A 19,164-nucleotide genomic window follows, 5' to 3' on the forward strand; every position below is an offset into this window, starting at 1 on the left:
ACATAACAGAAAGAAACTGTATAATTGAGATGTAGTTACAGAAATTGATGCATTGAAAGAAAACTGAGGCCGGCGCCACGGCTCACTAGGTTAATCCTCCGCCTTGTGGCGCCGGCACACCGGGTTCTAGTCCCAGTCGGGGCGCCAGATTCTGTCCCCGTTGTCCCTGTTCCAGGCCAGCTCTCTGCTGTGGCCAGGGAGTGCAGTGGAGGATGGCCCAAGTGCTTGGGCCCTGCACCCCATGGGAGACCAGGAGAAGCACCTGGCTCCTGCCATAGGATCTGCGGTGCGTAGGCTGCAGCGCGCCGGCCGTGGCAGCCATTGGAGGGTGAACCAATGGCAAAAGGGTGAACCAATGGCAAAAGGAAGACCTTTCTCTCTGTCTCTCTCTCTCCCTGTAAAAAAAAAAAGAAAGAAAAAAAAAAAGAAAGAAAAATGAAAAAAGGAATCATAATTCACTGGCTTGTGTACATCATGAAGTGGACTTACTGACATACAGTCTGGGTATAATTTAATTTTCTAAAGGGCAGAAAAGAAAATATGAAGCTTGTATATGCACACATACATAACATACTTGTTAAAAAATGTCCCTTATCAAGTTAAAAAAAAAAAAAAACCCTAGGCAAGTATGACAAAATTTATCAAGAATGAGTAGGCAGAAAATATTTTGCTCAGTAAAGACAAAGGAAAACATGTATAGGCAATCTTTTCTGCTGATAAAAATGAATAATGATAAATATTTAAAATCAAGTTTGTGAGGGGTGTGGCTCCTTTATATATAAGAAAATGAAGAAATGAATAAGCACAGAATTATTAGGTACAGAGAAGCTAAATTATAGCAGAACAATATGTTTAAATGGTGGGTCAGTGGCTGGATTGGTGGGGTTTGGAGAATGTCAACATTTAATTTTATACCCAGAATTCTATATCCAGTTTTAGAGATGAAGGCTCCCAACATGGGCATTTGTCCTAATGATTAAGGTACTTTTAGCGTACTAATATCCTTTCTCAGAATACCAGGGTTTGAATCCTGGCTAATCTCCAAATTTCAGTTTCCAGCTAATGCAGACCCTTAGAGTTAGTGGTGATGGCTCAAGAAGTTGGTTCCTGATACTCATTTTAGAAACTATTTTTGAATTCCTGGCTCTTGGCTTGGGCTTGGCCAACCCTTGACCATTGTGGACATATGGGAAGTCACTCAATGGATAGGAGCTCTGTCTGACTCTATTTCTCAGATAATAAAATAATTAAAAATTACACAAACTGAAAAAAATCCAAATGAACAGTAAAAACAATCATTTTGTACAAAAGAAGCTGATAATGGAAGAAATAAGTAACAATATAATTGCATAAGTTATACATGAACCAGAAGGAAAAAGAGCAGATATAATTCCTTATCAGTAATTGCTTTAAGTGAAATTAGATTAAATCTCACATAAAGAGTCAGGTATTGGGAAAACTGATTTAAAATGACCCACCTATATATAGTATAAAATAGACTTATTTTAGAACCAAAGCACAACTAAAGTGAAAGAATAGGAACAAGACATTTTGTGAAATTATGAACCAGGAGAAAACTAAGATGGAGATACTTACAAAAGAAAAATAGATTTTGAAACAAAAATTTAAGGAGACAAAGACGTGTATTATGTAATGATAAAAATGTCAATTCATCAAGAATGTATAATAGTCATAAGCATTCATGCACAAAACAATAGAACCTTTGCTGACTTTCTGAGAAGTCCACACTGCCAGGGAGAGTGGAGGCAATGATGTTTTTCCCACAAGAAGCACCGGGAACAGGCTTCGGTGAACATGTCAACATGTCGGCTTTATTCATAGCTACAACACTTTTAAAGGGCAGGCAGAAGGGGCGTAACTAACTAAAGGGAACACTAACTATAGGACAGAACCAACACTGGCACCAATATGCCTCTCCAAACAGCCGAAAGGTCACGTAGCTGGGGTAGCTTTCCAGGGGGGCCTGGGCCTCACCTGGAAGCAGTTTACCTAACTGGCAGAGGTGGGGTTGAGGGAAATGTGCCTGGGGGTTCTGCTGCCTGCCAGCAGTCAGGCTAACTGTGTGGGCTAGGCAGGCAGCCTCAAGGGACCGCCTACAAGTCCTAAAATACATGAAGCAAATATTAATAGAGGGTTCTAGTCCCAGGTGGGGCGCCGGTTCTGTCATGGTAGCTCCTCTTCCAGTCCAGCTCTCTACTGTGGCCCGGGAAGGCAGTGGAGGATGGCCCAGGTCCTTGGGCCCTGTACCTGCATGGGAGACCAGGAGGAAGCACCTGGCTTCTGGCTTCAGATCAGTGTAGGGCGCCGGCCATAGCGGCCATTTGGGGGTGGTGAACCAACGGAAAAGGAAGACCTTTCTCTCTGTCTCTCTCTCTCACTGTCTAACTCTGCCTGTCAAGAAAGAAAGAAAGAAAGAAAGAAAGAAAGAAAGAAAGAAAGAAAGAAAGAAAGAAAGGGAGAGAGAGAAATAGAATTGGAAAAGGAAATGTTTGGTGCGAAAGTTATAGTTGGAGATTTCAATATGACATCCAATAATGGAAATGCCACCTAGAGAAAAGATCATAGAAGAGGCCAGCTCCATGTCTCACTTGGTTAAGCCTCTGTCTGCGGCACCAGTATCCCATATGGGCACTGGGTTCTAGTCTCGGTTGCTCCTCTTCCAGTCCAGCTCTCTGCTATGGCCCGGGAGGGCAATGGAGAATGGCCCAAGTGCTTGGGCCCCTGCACTCACATGGGAGACTGGGAAGAGGCACCTGGCTCCTGGCTTCAGATCAGCACAGCGCCGGCCGTAGCAGCCATTTGGGGGGGCAAACCAACGGAAGGAAGACCTTTCTCTCTGTCTCTCTCTCACTGTCTCACATACAAAAAAATCATAGAAGAAGTAAAGATCTTACAAATCTAGGTTCCAACTGCACAATAATAGAAGAGGGACATATGGGAGATTCTTCAAGAGACATGATTAGTTATATGCTAAAGCAAGTTCAATAAATTTTAGGAGTTTGAAACAATATAAATTCTTTCAAAAGACAACAGAGAGTGAGCAGAAATGATTAACAAATGGGAAACTAGAAAATTCACAAATATGTGAAAATAGAACAAGATATTTATTTTCAGAAGTCAGAGTTACAGAGAGAAAGAGTGGGAGAGACAGAGATAGGTCTTCCACCTACTGGTACACTCCCCAGATGGCTGCTATGGCTAGGGTTGTGCAGGCGAAATTCAGGATCCAGGAACCAGGAACTTCATGGTGATCACCCACATGGCTGCAGTAGCCCTAACATGTGGCACATTTTCCACTGCTTTTCCCAGACCGTTAGCAGGGAATTGGATCAGAAGTGGAGCAGCTGAGACATGAATTGGCACTCATATGGGATGATGGTGTAGCAAGTGGTAGATTTAACTGCTACATCACAATGCTAGCCACAGGAAATAGAATACTCTAGAGCAATAAATTGGTCCCCAAAGTAATCACAACAGAACGAAAAAAACACTTTTGGAGAACTAAAACAAATTTCAATGCACCTACACTTATACACAACAAAGAAATGGAACTGACAGTGGATTTATAACTGTAGTTATAGGTGTTGGCATTTTCCCCCATTAAAAAATTCAAAAGATCTCAAAAATAAGTTAATATTATACAATGAACAATTTAAAAAAGAGAAGCATACCAAACCCAACTTTAGCAAATAGAAGGAAATATTAAAGATATGAATGCATGCAAATGAAATACAGAATTGAGCAACTATAGAAAGATCTAATAAAACCAAGAACTAGCACTTTGAAACAATCAAAAAAGTTGAACAAAGTTGGGAAGAATGATCAGATAAGAAAGAAGGAAAGAAGGAAAGAAGGAAAGAAGGAAAGAAGGAAAGAAAGAACGGAAGGAAGGAAGGAAGGAAGGAAGGAAGGAAGAGAAAGAAAGAAAGAAAGAAAGAAAGAAAGAAAGAAAGAAAGAAAGAAAGAAAGAAAGAAAGAAAGAAAGAAAGAAAGAAAGAAAGAAAGAAAGGAAGGAAGGAAGGAAGGAAGGAAGGAAGGAAGGAAGGAAGGAAGAGAAAGAAAGAAAGAAAGAAAGAAAGAAAGAAAGAAAGAAAGAAAGAAAGAAAGAAAGAAAGAAAGGAAGGAAGGAAGGAAGGAAGGAAGGAAGGAAGGAAGGAAGGAAGGAAATACCTAAAATCAAAAGAGAGATTGGGAATATTGCTAACAAATTTATATAAAAAGTATGAAAATAATTGAACAAATATGGCACAAAAGTAGAAAATCCAGAAACATACAAATTACTTAAGAAGAAATAGAAAATCTCAATATATAATAAATAATTGAATCAATAATCAATCTACCTAAAAATCAAAAGTAGATAATCAGATGGCTTAACAAGAGAACTGAACCAAGCATTTAAATAATAACACCAATGCTTTTCAAACTGTTCCAAAGAACAAAAGAAAATGAAACACACCTAACTCATTTTATAAGGCTTCCATCATCTTGACACCAATGTGAGATAAGAAACCATGAGAAAGGCCAGTATTTTGATGCAGTATATTAAGTTGTCTCTTGTGACACCAGCATCTATATTGAAGGTCTGTTTGAGTCTTGGCTACTCCACTTCCAATCTGGTTCTCTGCTACAGTGCCAGGGAAGTAGCACACTGTGGTACTTTTGTTCTCACCAACCATGTGGGAGACCTGGGTGGAGTTCCTTCTTGCTTCAGCCTAGCTCAGCCATGGCTGTTGAGGTTATAGTGGGGAGTAAACCAGGAGATGGAAAATCGCTCTGCCTCACCCTCTCTCTCTGTCATTCTACCTTTCAAATTAATTAATTAATTAGTTAACAAAATCTTTTAAAAATCATGAAACAGGCTGGCGTTGTGACACAGAGGGTTAAGCCACCATCTATGATGATGTCATTCCATATCTCCCCAGTATTGGGCCAACCCAAATGGAGTTACAGGATACTGGCCTTGGCCTGGCCAAGTTATGGCCATTTTGGCCATTTGGGGAGTGAACCAATGGATGGATGGTCTCTCTCTCTCTCTTTCTCTCTGGGTGTGGCATTCTGCCTTTCAAATGAATAAAACAATTTTTAAATGAAAAAATTTCAGATCAGTATTATTGATGTCTTTGGATTTCTGAAAATTTCAACAAAATATTACCAAATATTTGACATGAAGAATGCTAAGAGAATTAATTATCACAATCCAGTGGGAATTCATCCAGGAATGTAAAGATTGTTCAATATAAGATAATCAGCCAGTCTATTACAATCCATTAATAGAATATCATAAAAAAAAAAAAGCTCAACTGATGTATAAAAAGATGATTGCAAAATTTATGTATCAGTCTATTAGTATCTTAACTAGAATACTGGAGAGGAGCTTCTTGGGGAAGAAAGGTGTTTTTTCATCTTACGCTTTTGAGGTTACAGTTCAGGATTGTGTAGTCCATAACATATTTTCTGGTGAAAAGTTGTCAAGGTGGTTGTGCAAGAACAATGGCACAGAAAGCCAGCCAGGAAACAGAGAACAGCCAGGCAGAACTTGGACTCAAATAATCTACCTTCTCCTGAGAACCACTCTCTGAAGTCATGTTATTAATGATCTAAAGACCTGCCATGAGATCCACCAGACTCTATAATTACATCAAATCGATTATTAGATTCATGTGACTTGAATAATTAGGGCTAAGAAAAGTAAACCATGTGCAATAAGATGCATATCATCTGATCCTATAAGTAATACAATTATGTATCAGTTGATCATGGGGATTAATTTCTAGAAATGTGTCATATGGTGACTTTGTGAATATCATACAGGGAACTTACTTAAACCACTTGGTGTAGCTTGTCTTAACCTAAGCTATATTATATAGCAACTGTTTCTAGAATAGGGAAGATTCATCCATATTGAGGATTTACTCCAGCAAGTAATTTCCTGTTCCGCTACCTTTTCATTAGCATCCACAGATTCAATTCTCACTTTATTGTCATGAATAATGATTACTGAATCCTTTAAACCACCCACAAATAGCAGTCAATTCAGCATAATAGTTCAGTCTACTATTTTCTTTGAATATCATAAACAGGCTTTGTGTTTTGGCCATGATCCTCCTGGTGGTTCTGGGAGAGGTATGTTTCTACATCTGGCCTATCATCTCAGCCCATATCTGCTGTTAGACCTCATAGAATCTGTGCTAGTATTGTTGTCTTCAATGTAGAAGATCCTATAATGGCTTCCCTTACTTTTCCCTATTTCTTCAAGACTGTAGCTATGGTAGCACAGGATTTGTCTGACTGGCAACAGTATTCATTACTGATTTAACATCTTCCTTTACTCAACAGAAAATGTAAATCATCAGAGAAGTGTTTTTTTTAAAAGGAAAATAAAAATGTTTGCCACTTATAGATAATAGCATATTATTTTTAATTATAAGGTGTCAACAAAAACTTTAATGTCATGCACAGCACATGAAGAATCAAACAAAGGAATTTATTTTGCCACATCTTATGTACTATTGCTTACTAAATAGTAAATAAGTCTATGGATGGTCCACTTCAATTCATTTCTGTAAAGCTATTCAGCTCAGGATACTACCCATTAAGTGCATAGAGAGGTGACATCTTGTATCTCCCTTGCAATAAAGTTCAGAGTAGCATAGTTTAGCAGCTTTGTTTAAGATCATGCTGTTTAGTTTAGGCTACAAAGAGTACCCTGTGTACTTCCTGCTTCTCACTAAGTCATGCTCAGCATGATTCTCCACAGGGTTTTACTTTTGTGTTGCGAAAGCAAATTCAAAGATGCCTTCTACAAAGCAAATAAGCACTGAGTTGGGAACTTAGAAAGAATGGCGACTCCTCAGGAGGGAGAGAACATCACTAGTTCTATGTGAGCTGTCCAGATGCAGAATTGATATTGCCCATGTGAAAGAGACTAGACAACTTACAGTACAAGGAGAAAAAGTTGCAAGTTACCTTTTGTTCTGGGAAGGTCTTTTTGAATTCACTGTGATAGCAGGATTCAACTTTGCAGTCAGTCTTCTTCAATCTTTCACACATACTGAGATGATAGCCTTCATCCCTAGTAACCCCTGAAACTGGGGCATTGTTACTTATATCAGCATATTCAATGATGCCTAAAGTGCTCATTCTTTTTACTTTGATGCAGTGCTGTTCTATGATTTTTTTCATTGTATTAGTTGTAAAGGGATCTTTTGATATTTGGATAACTTCATTCCCTTGAATTCTATGCAAAGTAGGACTTTTGATCACAAATATCTATATAAAGAACTGTGACAAATGTGTTGGCAAATGTTTTCAAATCATATGCATGGAATGATTACACATTTAAAAAAAAAAGTGTTATTATTAATAACTTCTCACTTAGAATCCAATGCCTATGCTGTAAGAGGACTAAGATAACAACCCTGTTAGTAATAAAATTTGGATTAGAATCAGATTTCTTGAACTCCTAAATTCATTTCCTAAATCAATAAATGATTGTTTTCACCATACATCTATTTTTAATTTTAATTTTGTTTTCAAGAAATACCTACTTTATTGAAAGTAAATTTAAAGAGTTTTTCTTGAAACACTGTTTTTGGAGATAGCTGCAAACAATGAATACAATAATGAAGAAAGGCAATACAGAAATAAATTAATCATAGACATGGAAGAACCATTCCAACAAATAAATATTTGAAAATAAGCTATTTGTAATAAATTTTAAAGACACACAAATAAACACCATTAAATATATCAACCACTATGTGTAGGTATCAAATGAATATGGAACAAGGAAATCAGAAATCACAATTTCTATGAAATAATGAAACCAGAATGACAGTTTAGATAATTATTTCTTACATTTATGTAAATTATATGAGTGCAGAGTTAACCAGCATTTATTCTGGAAAGTTGTTCATTATTTTATACAAATTTTGCATTCATTAGTAGATAATGATATTTTCTTAATTTTTTCTTGTTTCTAGTGTTACTTCCAGAGAAATTCTGGAGTACCTTTCCCCCTATTTCCTTCCCTTTGGGAGAAAGGAATGCACAAGTAAATAATAAATTAAACTGAGTAAAGTCAGTCATAAGCATAATGCATTTTTTTCTAATATATCAATATAAAGACCATTCATTCGTCAGGCTACAAAATATATTTCTGGTATATTTTCCCCTAAACTAATTAATTTGCTTCCTTGTTTCCCACTCTCTTCTCTCAATCTTTTCATACTTTCAAAATTCCATTTTATTTGTCTACACGCCAATAAAAATAGCACCCTCTTCTACTTTGAAAATGTTTCCATTTTGTACCATGCATATTATTTCCCTTTCTATGGATATCAGTGTTGGTTCTACCACAACTTCTCATAAATTACAAGTAATGGACTCATTTTCTAGGTGTCTTATAGCCTCAGCAACATTAAATAGACTATAAGAAAAGAATGAAAACAATATAATTTAATAATGCATTAAGGAAAATCAAAATTGGAGGGCTCTTGATGATGGCACGTGGTAATAGAAAAGTAATTTCTTGGCCGGAGCCTTTGCTCATTAGGTTAATCCTCTCTCTGCCTGTGGCGCCGGCATCCCATATGGGCATCAGGTTCTAGTCCCCGATGCTCTTCTTCCAGGCCAGCTCTCTGCTGTGGCCCGGGAGTGCAGTGGAGGATGGCCCAAACGCTTGGGCCTTGCACCCGCAAGGGAGACCAGGAGGAAGCACCTGGCTCCTGGCTTCACATCAGCGCAGTGCGCCGGCCTCAGCGGCCATTTGGGGGGTGAACCAGTGGAAAAGGAAGACCTTTCCCTCTGTCTCTCTCTCACTGTCTAACTCAGCCTGTCAAAAAAAAAAAAAAAAATAGAGAGTAAAAACATGACCATAGATTTTTAGTTTTGTTAAATTCCATTTTGAGTGTTGAGTTCAAAATTTTAAACTATTATAATAGTTCTGAATATATGTGTTATAAATTTAATATCACTTTCTCCTTTATCCAATTAATACATGTACATTGCAAATATGTGCTTTGCTCATATCAATATTATTTCATAATAAAGGGAAGCTTAACATCACATTCATCTAGAGTCTGCAAGTAAAACCAATGCATTAAGTGTTCACACTTGAGAGTAGCAAAGCTGCATAACAAGTTTTCGTCTCGTTTTCTCCTATTTCATTAACCACTGACATCATCCAGTCAGAATGACATATTTTGACATCTTAATATGTCAAGCCAAAACTGATCCAATGAAATTTACAAATAAGAGCAAGCTACTGGCACATCTAAATTTAAATTTAGAGGGGCCAGCGATGCAGCAAAGTGATTTAAGATTCAGCCTGAAATGCCGGCATTTGTATGGACACCTGTTACAGTGCTGCTGTTCCTATACTTACACAGCTGCTTGATAATGCACCTGGACAAGCAGCAGAAGATGGTCCAAGTGCAGTGACCCTAGTTACCCATGTGGGAGAACTATACAGATTTCCAGGCTCTGAGCTCCAGTCTGGCCTAGACACCGCTGTTGTGGCTATTTAGGGAGTGATCCAGAAGACGGAAGAGCTCCTTTTCTCTCTGTCTCTATTTCTATGTAACACTGCCTTTCAAATAATGAAAATAATTATTTAAAAAATTTATAATTAGCATTTATTTTTATTCTCATAGCTTTTTTGAAATTTAGGTTTGCATATCATTTTGTAGTAAACTTGGAGTTTGAGAAATTAAACTTTGATTTTTAGTGCATGAGTTATGCGTTTTCTTTCCATTGTAAACATTTCATGATGTATATTTTTAGTTTGATTATATTGGAATGTTAAATTAAAATGGTGCCAAATGTGGAATGAATATGTCACACAAAGTGATAAAGGAAATATATGTTATGGGGGTCAGCAACACCAGCAATGCTGGCATCATTTAGGGGCACCAATTAGAGTCCCAGCTGCACCACTTCCAATCCAGCTATCTGACAATGACCTGAGAAAAGCAACGGAAGATGGCCCAAGTGCTTATTTCCCAGCATGGGAAACCAGGAAGAAGCTCTTCGCTCATGACTTCTGTCTGGCCCAACACTGGCATTTCAGTCATCTGGGAATGCAACAAATGGAAGACCTGCCTCTGTCCCTCCTTCTCTCTCTCTGTAGCTTTGACTTTCAAAAAATTAATAAATAAGTCTTTTTTTAAGAAGAAAAGAAATATATGTAATGAATTCCATGTTGCATAATGTGTGCTTCTAGGATTGCTTTATCTATAACAAAACAAATTAAATCTGTGAATCAACGTATACAAATAAATACTGAAAATTTTCTTTTTTCTTTCTTTCCCTTTTTTCTAACTTTCTTGGGCATGATTAGAAATATCCTGTATTAGAATCTAACTGATTGAGTAGCATATACTTACATGTGATTAAACATGTATTTTTAGTGAGAAAAATATCCTCTTAATGATGATAGCTTTTAAAAGCATTCAAATTGTCTATATTGAGTATATTAATAAAATTTCAGTAAAAATTTATGAAAAAGAAGTTCTTTTTTTTCATTCAGGATCTTGATATTCAAGAGAATGCTCTTCAAATATGGATTTATCAATAACCAGGAACGTCAGGCCATGTGGCAACAACAAATCCTCTCTTTTATCCTACACATCTGTAAAATGTGTTAACTCCATGTTCTTTAAGATTAATGCCAAATTCTAAATCTTCTTATTTTAATTCAATATTTCAATTTTATGTATACTTAAGAAAGAAAGTCTCTTAGTTTTTAGTGATTCTTTAAATGTTGTTATATAAATCAGACAGTCAACATTCAAGTACATAACAAAGAACAAAGAACTCGGTTCCATAAATAGAACAGTAAATATAGTACCCCAAGTTAATGAAATACAAATCTACAAATGTTTGCAGTGTAATTACAGATTAAATTTCCATTTGCATTTATGGGCAGATTATTCAGAAAGGTTCAATTATTTGAATAGTAAAATTCAAAGTACTATGTGCATCTGTTGAACAATTTTGTAAGATTATTTTGTGTAATAACTACAACATTGCCTAAACTTTACACATAAATTTATGTAAATCGAAATTTGCATATTCAAAAATATATTCAAAATGCATTTTCAAAATGTACTTTGCATTTATGTCTTCTTTTGATGTCATAATTAAAATTAGCTTATAAAATAGGATTAATTATTATAGTTTCCTTCATGCACATCCCAAATTAAAGTTAACTTCACATTAACACTTTGTTTTAGAGGCCATCTCTCGTGTCTGTTATTCAGTCTGCCAGTTTGGCAATGGTTTCTTGCGAAAGTGAAACAAATCTCAGTGACCACCTGCAACAACATTGTTACTTCACAGTAGAGTACCTCCGAATCTGCTTTTTTTGTGTGTGTTTCAGGATAGAAATGAAGAGAGCTTAGCTGGATCACAGTTTTGAGTTAAGATTTCATGTTATTCTAGGGCTAATGTTCTTTTAGGACTGTCAGCTGTCACGGAGTACCTATAGTCTTCTTATGCTGTCCTTTGAAGCATGGACATAATGAATAAAGATGAAAAGCATTTACTTCAATGGGTTTTTAACGCAAGTTTAATCTCTGAGAACAGACAACCACCCTACAATTGACCAAAGGGGTCAGTGGCTGCTTTTTTAAATAAATCCCTTTAAATTTTTATTTATGAATTTATTTATTTTAGAAGCAGGGGGAGAGAGAGAAAGGGAACCTATCCCTGCTGGTTCACTACTCATATGTCTGAAGTAGCCTAGACTGGGTCAGTTGGAAATAGGGAGCTGGGAATTCAATCCAGGTCTCCTGTACGGGTGGCAGGAACTGAGTTACCTACTTAAGGCATCATTGCTGCCTCAGTCCCTCAGGGTTCACAGGCCCACACTAGCAGGAAGATGGAATCCGGAGCAGAGCCAGGACTTGAACACAGGCACTGCTATTTGATTTGTGATCACATCATGGAGTCTTGGATGCCAGACCACAGGCCCATCCTCAAGTTGCTATTTTAGAGAATGAAGACAATTTCCTGATGGACACATTCTAACATATATCAAAAAATTGGTTAGTGCTAATGGATTACTTTTTTTTTTAATATTCACTTATTTAATGCCTATGAAAAGTGACAGAGAGATGGAGAGACCAAGAGAAGAGAGATCTCCCATTCACTTTTCACTCCCCAAATGCCTGCAATATCCAGGACTACACCAGGCTGAACACAGGTGCCAGGAACTTTATCTGGATCTCCCACAGGGAGGGCAGGAACCCAACTGCTTGGGTCATCATCCGCTGCCTCTCAGGAGCATTTTCAGGAAGCTGCATTGTAAACAAGGAGTCCAGAGTGCCCTAATCGACACTCTGATATGGAAAGCAGGTGTTTCAAGTGGCAGTTTAACCCACAGTGCCACAGTGTTTACCAATAACTGCCTAGTCACAATATTAAACACATTCTTTAACAGTGCTCAAAGTAAATTGTATCAACTCCCAAAATTCTTTTAGACTACAAAATAGCCCTATATGTAATTGTTAAAGTAAATATTTGATTGCATCTTTAGTTTAAAAAGGTTATTGTGGGAATTTATTTTCTTTCCAACAACTGTGTGCTTGGAAAAGTTACACATGTAAGTAGTCCGAAGTCTGCACAGACATGCAACTAGAAATGGAAAATACCAGATATAATTTATATTCTGGTTCCTAAAAATATGTCACCATTTAAGTTTAGCTATTATATTGTGGAGAATATATATAAAAAAAGCTTAAAGAAGTTTTGATATTAAATGTTCTTCTGGCATTTTTCCAATAACTCTTTTTCATCATTTTTTTTTTTTTTTTGATAGGCAGAGTGGACAGTGAGAGAGAGAGAGAGACAGAGAGAAAGGTCTTCCTTTTGCTGTTGGTTTACCCTCCAATGGCTGCCGCGGCCAGCGCACTGATCCGAAGGCAGGAGCCAGGTGCTTCTCCTGGTCTCCCAAGGGGTGCAGGGCCCAAGCACTTGGGCCATCCTCCACTGCACTCCCTGGCCATACCAGAGAGCTGGCCTGGGAGAGGGGCAACCTGGACAGAATATGGTGCCCTAACAGGGACTAGAACCTGGGGTGCTGGCACTGCAGGTGGCGAATTAGCCTAGTGGGCCTCGGTGCCGGCCAGCATGACAATTTTTATGTACAATGTTTTAAGATAAATTAACAAGTGGACATTACATTAAATAAATTATATAATATTTATTTTAAGTATAAATTAAATTTTCATGAGAATTTTATTTCTGATATATCAGCCTAATATAATATAAATTGTGATTATGAAATATCTGGAAATTATTGACATAAACTTACCCTACTATACATACTGCAAACACTTACAAAAATATTAATTTGAATTTTCTTCTGTACCTTATATTAGAACATTGAAGAAAGGAAAATGAAAGGATGTAAGGTTGAAAATATTATTTAAAACATTATTTTTTTTTTTTTTTTTGACAGGCAGAGTGGATAGTGAGAGAGAGAGAGACAGAGAGAAAGGTCTTCCTTTTTGCCGTTGGTTCACCCTCCAATGGCCGCCACGGCAGGCGCACTGCAGCCAGCGTATCGCGCTGATCCGATTGCAGGAGCCAGGTGCTTCTCCTGGTCTCCCATGGGGTGCAGGGCCCAAGCACTTGGGCCATCCTCCACTGCACTCCCGGGCCACAGCAGAGAGCTGGCCTGGAAGAGGGGCAACCGGGACAGAATCCGGCGCCCCGACCGGGACTAGAACCTGGTGTGCCGGCGCCGCAAGGTGGAGGATTAGCCTATTGAGCTGCGGCACTGGCCTTAAAACATTATTCTTAATAATTATTTTGTTTTCCTATTTTCTTGAATGACAACTATGTGTGAGACACTGTAATGTGTGCTAGTAATAAATATTTAAAGGAAAAAAAAGAGTTTCAGAACTCTTAATTGCACTTAGACAGAGAGAGAGAGAGCAGTCATTAAATACACACATAAATCAATGCTTTAAATTTTGACAAATGCTGCAAAGTACATACTGATATGAATACTTATAGTGGAGAATGCGATCTAACCTAGAAGTTGGACAAAAAATTCTTGAGCAAGTGACCACCTGGCTGAATACTGAAAGATAAATAGGAATCTAATAGTAGAAAGGGCCTGAGGAAGAGAAGAAGTAATAGCACACCGTTAATACAAAGTTCAAAAGAGATGTGCAGGTTTAATTATTGAACAGTGTAGTTTATGGAAACTAGTTATAGCAAGGCTGTTTTGGAAAGCAAATGGTAGTACTTTATATTTGCTTCTGTAGTTGACAATGAATTATCCTCTATTGATATCCCCATTTTACACATGAATTAACTAGGACCCCAAGGTATTAATGCAAATCAATCTACCTAAAAATATAATGCACAGCAAAGCAGTGGCTTAAACCCCAAGTAGATTCACTTGGAAGTGGCTATTCTTTCCAACATTATACCTAGCCTTCCATATGGAATTGATAAAGGCTCTAAAGAAAATTAGAATTAAAATCAAAAATTTTAGATAATGGAAAGACACAGGATTTTGCTGGATGCATCATTAATAGTGTCTACATGAACACATTAGTACCTGAGACAAAAGGAAAAACACCAATTTTGCCTGAATTTATAATTTGAGTTTTTTTTTTTTAATTTTGGCTCAGTTTTTGCATTACTTTGATTTTTAAAATTATGCTATATTGAGGTAACATTTTATGAATCTTTTGGATCTCTTTGGATTTTGTGCCAAAATATATGTCTCAATAATCACAATGAAGCCTCAAACATCTAGGAGGAAAAAATGAATGAATTAATTGCATAGGCAAAGGAATTATAAAAGGAAAAAACAATGAATTCAAAAGTTATTAAAGAGGAATGGAAGCACATTAATAAAATAGTAGGAAGTCAAAACAAAATATCTTGATTAAATTAAACACAGTGTTGAAGTAGGGAGCCAGGAAAGACAACTGGAATAAAGGAGGCATTGTTGGGAGCTTCAGTTTCTAGAAATAGTAGAAGTTATTGGTAATTATGAAGGAAATTACTGAATGAATATCAATGATGACAATTAAAATATAAAGCATCTCTTCTCGTAAATGTTGATATAATTATATTACATTTGGAGTAAAACTTCAATATATTTGTAGTAAAAATTTATTCCAATAAATTTAATTAGTGCTTACTTAAGCAAAAGTTTTTATGATATAAATATTTGTCAAAACCTCCTAAACAGTGTAGGATTAACATTATCTAGTAATCTAAATACTTAAATATTTTTATAAAGTTGAATAAGAACCAGAAAAGAGAGGCTGTATTCAATGACCATATTTTTTTTGAACAGTAGCTAATCTCTACCTAATGAGATTCTATTAACCATGATTTGTTTAAAGTTTTTAAATATTTATTTGTTTGTTTATTTTAAAGTCAGAGCTTCAGAGAGAGAGGGTGAGACAGACAGGAAAGTCTTCCATCTTCTGGTTCATTCCCCAAATGACTGCAACAGCCAGGGCTGTGCCATGCTGAAGCCAGGAGTCAGGGGATTCTTCTAGGTCTCCTGCGCTGGTGCAGGGACCCAAGCACTTGGGCCTTCTTCCACTACCTTCCCGGGGCATTAACAGGCAGCTGGACTGGAAGTGGACCAGCCAGGACTTGAACTGGTACCTATATGGGATGCTGGCATCTCAGGAGGCAGCTAAACATGCTACGCCACAAACTGACCTCTTTAACCATGACTTTAAAGTCTTAAATGAAATTACAATTGATGAGTATTGTGGCTGGCTTTTCCCAAAATTTCTAATGTTTTCTGTGATGAATAAGTATGATGTGCAATAAGGTTGTTTTACAACCAAAATAGAACATGCTAATCACGTGCATGCCACTATAGGCAAAGTCAAAGTAGATGATGAGAAATAAAGACAGGATACGTTCTTTTCCTAATTCTATGGAAATAGACACTGATAGGTGACTGATAATAAATGTGATGTAAAACCTCTGCTTTAAAGTTAGAGTTTAATAAACGAAGATTTTCATGAAAATGATAATATATGAAATGCCCAGGAGTCAGTCCACTTAGAGAAAGATGTACTTCACCAAAATTCTTCTTAACATGAGATCAGAGGAAAATTTCATCAATTCAAATACAAGTGCTTCAAACCATAAATCTAGGTGAGGTTACACCTTTTTAAAACTGCAAATTGAAGTTAACAGATCAAAATCAATTAGGTTGCTAATCTGCTCAGAAAGGTGTAAATTCTAATCAGAATTTATTACAAGGCTGACAATGTAATTTAACAGCAGTACTTAAATCTTGATCAGACAATTTCGTCCTCAGAATAAAGCCTATTTTTTCTTTTTTTATTTTCTTGACAAAATTTTAAGAAGTCCTATTTTAATGCCAACACCATAGGATGATTGTAATATTAAATTCATTTGACATAGACAAAATATTACACATTAATATAATATCTAATTTAAGTATCAAAAATTATATTGCTCAGTGACAATTAGGATGTGGAATGTTGGGTGAGATGGTATTTGATATTTAAATTTTGGGTTATTATTTTTATCTTAAACCAGGTTGTAATTTTCCCCCATATTTTTATTTTTGAAGCCATCTCAGTGATATCCCCAATTTTCTGCAAGGACAGTACTTCAGAGCAGTGCAGCAACTTCTGAAATGCAGTCAGCAGCACCATAACCACTGTTACTGGTGAAAAGCAGAATTAGTATTTCCCTTAGCTTTTTGCAAATTATGCAATGTAATTGCCTTCAAGATTATGACATATGGAATATTCGTGTTGATTGATTTTGAACATTAAAATTTTATTTTTATTTTATCCCAATGGATGTTTATCAGGAGTTTATCGTAAGTAAAAAGAAGATATTAAAATGGAGATTAATGCATACTGTAGAAGAGTCAAGGTAAAATACACCACAATAGAATGTGAGTGGATATGCTTTGTGTATTATTTATAATATTTTGTTGAACTCTTTATTCTGAAAAATTATTAATCAAAATTTTATGAAATTTATAAAAGCAAATTACATTATATATGCATTAATATTTATATAAAGTCTATTACATAATTACAATGGACAGCTTCAAGATGTTGAATGGCTTAGAAATGATCAAATTAAACACAATGCCTGCTGCCTAAAAGTTAACCTCAATGGCCACTGATTTCTCAGATGTATTTCATAGAATTTTAGAGATAATGAAATTTAGAAAACGATTGATTTGTGAAGAAACTGAAGTACAGAGAACTAGGATGGATTTTTACAAGTTTAGCTAATTGCTATTGAGTTTGATCTGAAACTCATCTCTTGTAATTATGTTCAATGTAGCATAATTTTAGCTGTATTTTATGGTTATTCACTTTTTTAAAAGATTTATGTATTAATTCGAAAAGCACAGATACAGAGAGGCAGAGGAAGAGAGAAAGAGAGAGAAAGACAGAGAAAGAGAGAGGGAGAGGGAAAGAGAGAGCACACTTGGGTCATCTTCTGCTGCTTTCCTTAGGCCATAGCAGAGAGCTAGATCTGAAGCAGAGCAGCCGGGACTCAAACCTGTGCCCATGTGGGATGCCAGCACTGCAAGTGGCAGGTTTACTTGCTATGCCACAGCGCTGAACCTTATTATTCACTGTTACAATCACATAATTTTCAAAATATAAAGGACTGACATGATAATATTTTGTCTTTACTTTGAGGGTTTTTGTTTAAAATATTTTATGCATAATAAATAACACATAGTTCATATAAATATATGATTATGTGTATGAATTTCTTGTGCTATCTGTTTTCTATGCTGAGAGAGAGCTCAACAGACACATAGGAACAGAGAAATGAAATTAGATGCCTACCTCTCAACATCTATATAAATAGACCCAACATGAATCAAACCTAAATGGAAGACCTGAAGCTATGAAATTACTAAAAGAAAACATAGTAGGATCATTCAAGACATGGGTGTAGGAAAGGGCTTTTGGATACGACTCCAAAAGCATAGAAAACAAAAGCAAAACTGGACATATGGGCTTATATCAAACTCAGAAGCTTCTGTATACAAAGCACTATAAACAGAGTGAATAGGTATCTAAAAGAATGGGAGAAAATATTTGCAAGCTACTTATCTGAAAAAAGAATCAATATCAAGTATATATATATATATAAGAAACTCAAAATAGTCAATGACAATAACAACAGATCCGGTTAAGAATAGAGAAAAGGAGCTGAACAGACATTTCTCAAGAGAAAAAATGCAAATAGCCAGAAACTATGTGAAAAAGTGATAAACGCCACAAGCCGTCAGGAAAATGCAAACCAAAACCACAACACAGTATCATTCCACTCTGCTAGAATGGCTATAATCAAATTGACAGAAAGCCCAGAGGCTGCCAAAGTTATAGAGAAAGAAGAACTCATGCACTGATGGTGGGAATGTAGACTACAGCAGCCACTGTGGAAAACATATGGGGATTCCTTAAAACCACAAATAGGAATGTCATACGATCCAGCAAACAGAACTGCTGAGTGTGCATCTCCAATACATTCGATGCTTGCATCAGAGACACAACTAACTCTCCATGTTTACTGCAGCGCTATTAATGTTAGATAGCCAAGATAAGGAAACAAACCAGGTGCCCACCATCAGAATCAAAAGAATGGATAAAGTGTGATCACACACACACACACACACACACCACACACACACACACACACACACACACACACACACTATGGGACAATATTCAGCTATTATACAAAGAATGAAATGCCACCATCCGCAGCACATTGATGAAAATGCAGGACATTGTGTTAAGTGAAATAAACCAGACACAAAAAAAGAGAAGCATATCATCCCTCTTCTATGAAAGATAAAAACTCAGTCTGAACAAGGAATAGTGAGAAATACATGTTAGGAGGACGAGTGGGGCACAGAAGAATTTTGGATAAGGGGTACAAAATCAGAGTTAGAATAATTTCCCAGTGCTACACAATATAATGGGGTGACTACAGTTTACAATTACACAGTTTATGAACAATTAGAAGAAAGGACCTTCAAAATTAAAATCAAAAGTCGTGACAAAGAAGGGGAAATATTGGGGACAGCATGACATAGTGGGTGAAGCTGCCCCCGGCAATGCATGTGGACACTTG

The sequence above is a fragment of the Oryctolagus cuniculus genome, chromosome 2 (assembly GCF_964237555.1).
Source record: "Oryctolagus cuniculus chromosome 2, mOryCun1.1, whole genome shotgun sequence".
NCBI lineage: Eukaryota > Metazoa > Chordata > Mammalia > Lagomorpha > Leporidae > Oryctolagus > Oryctolagus cuniculus.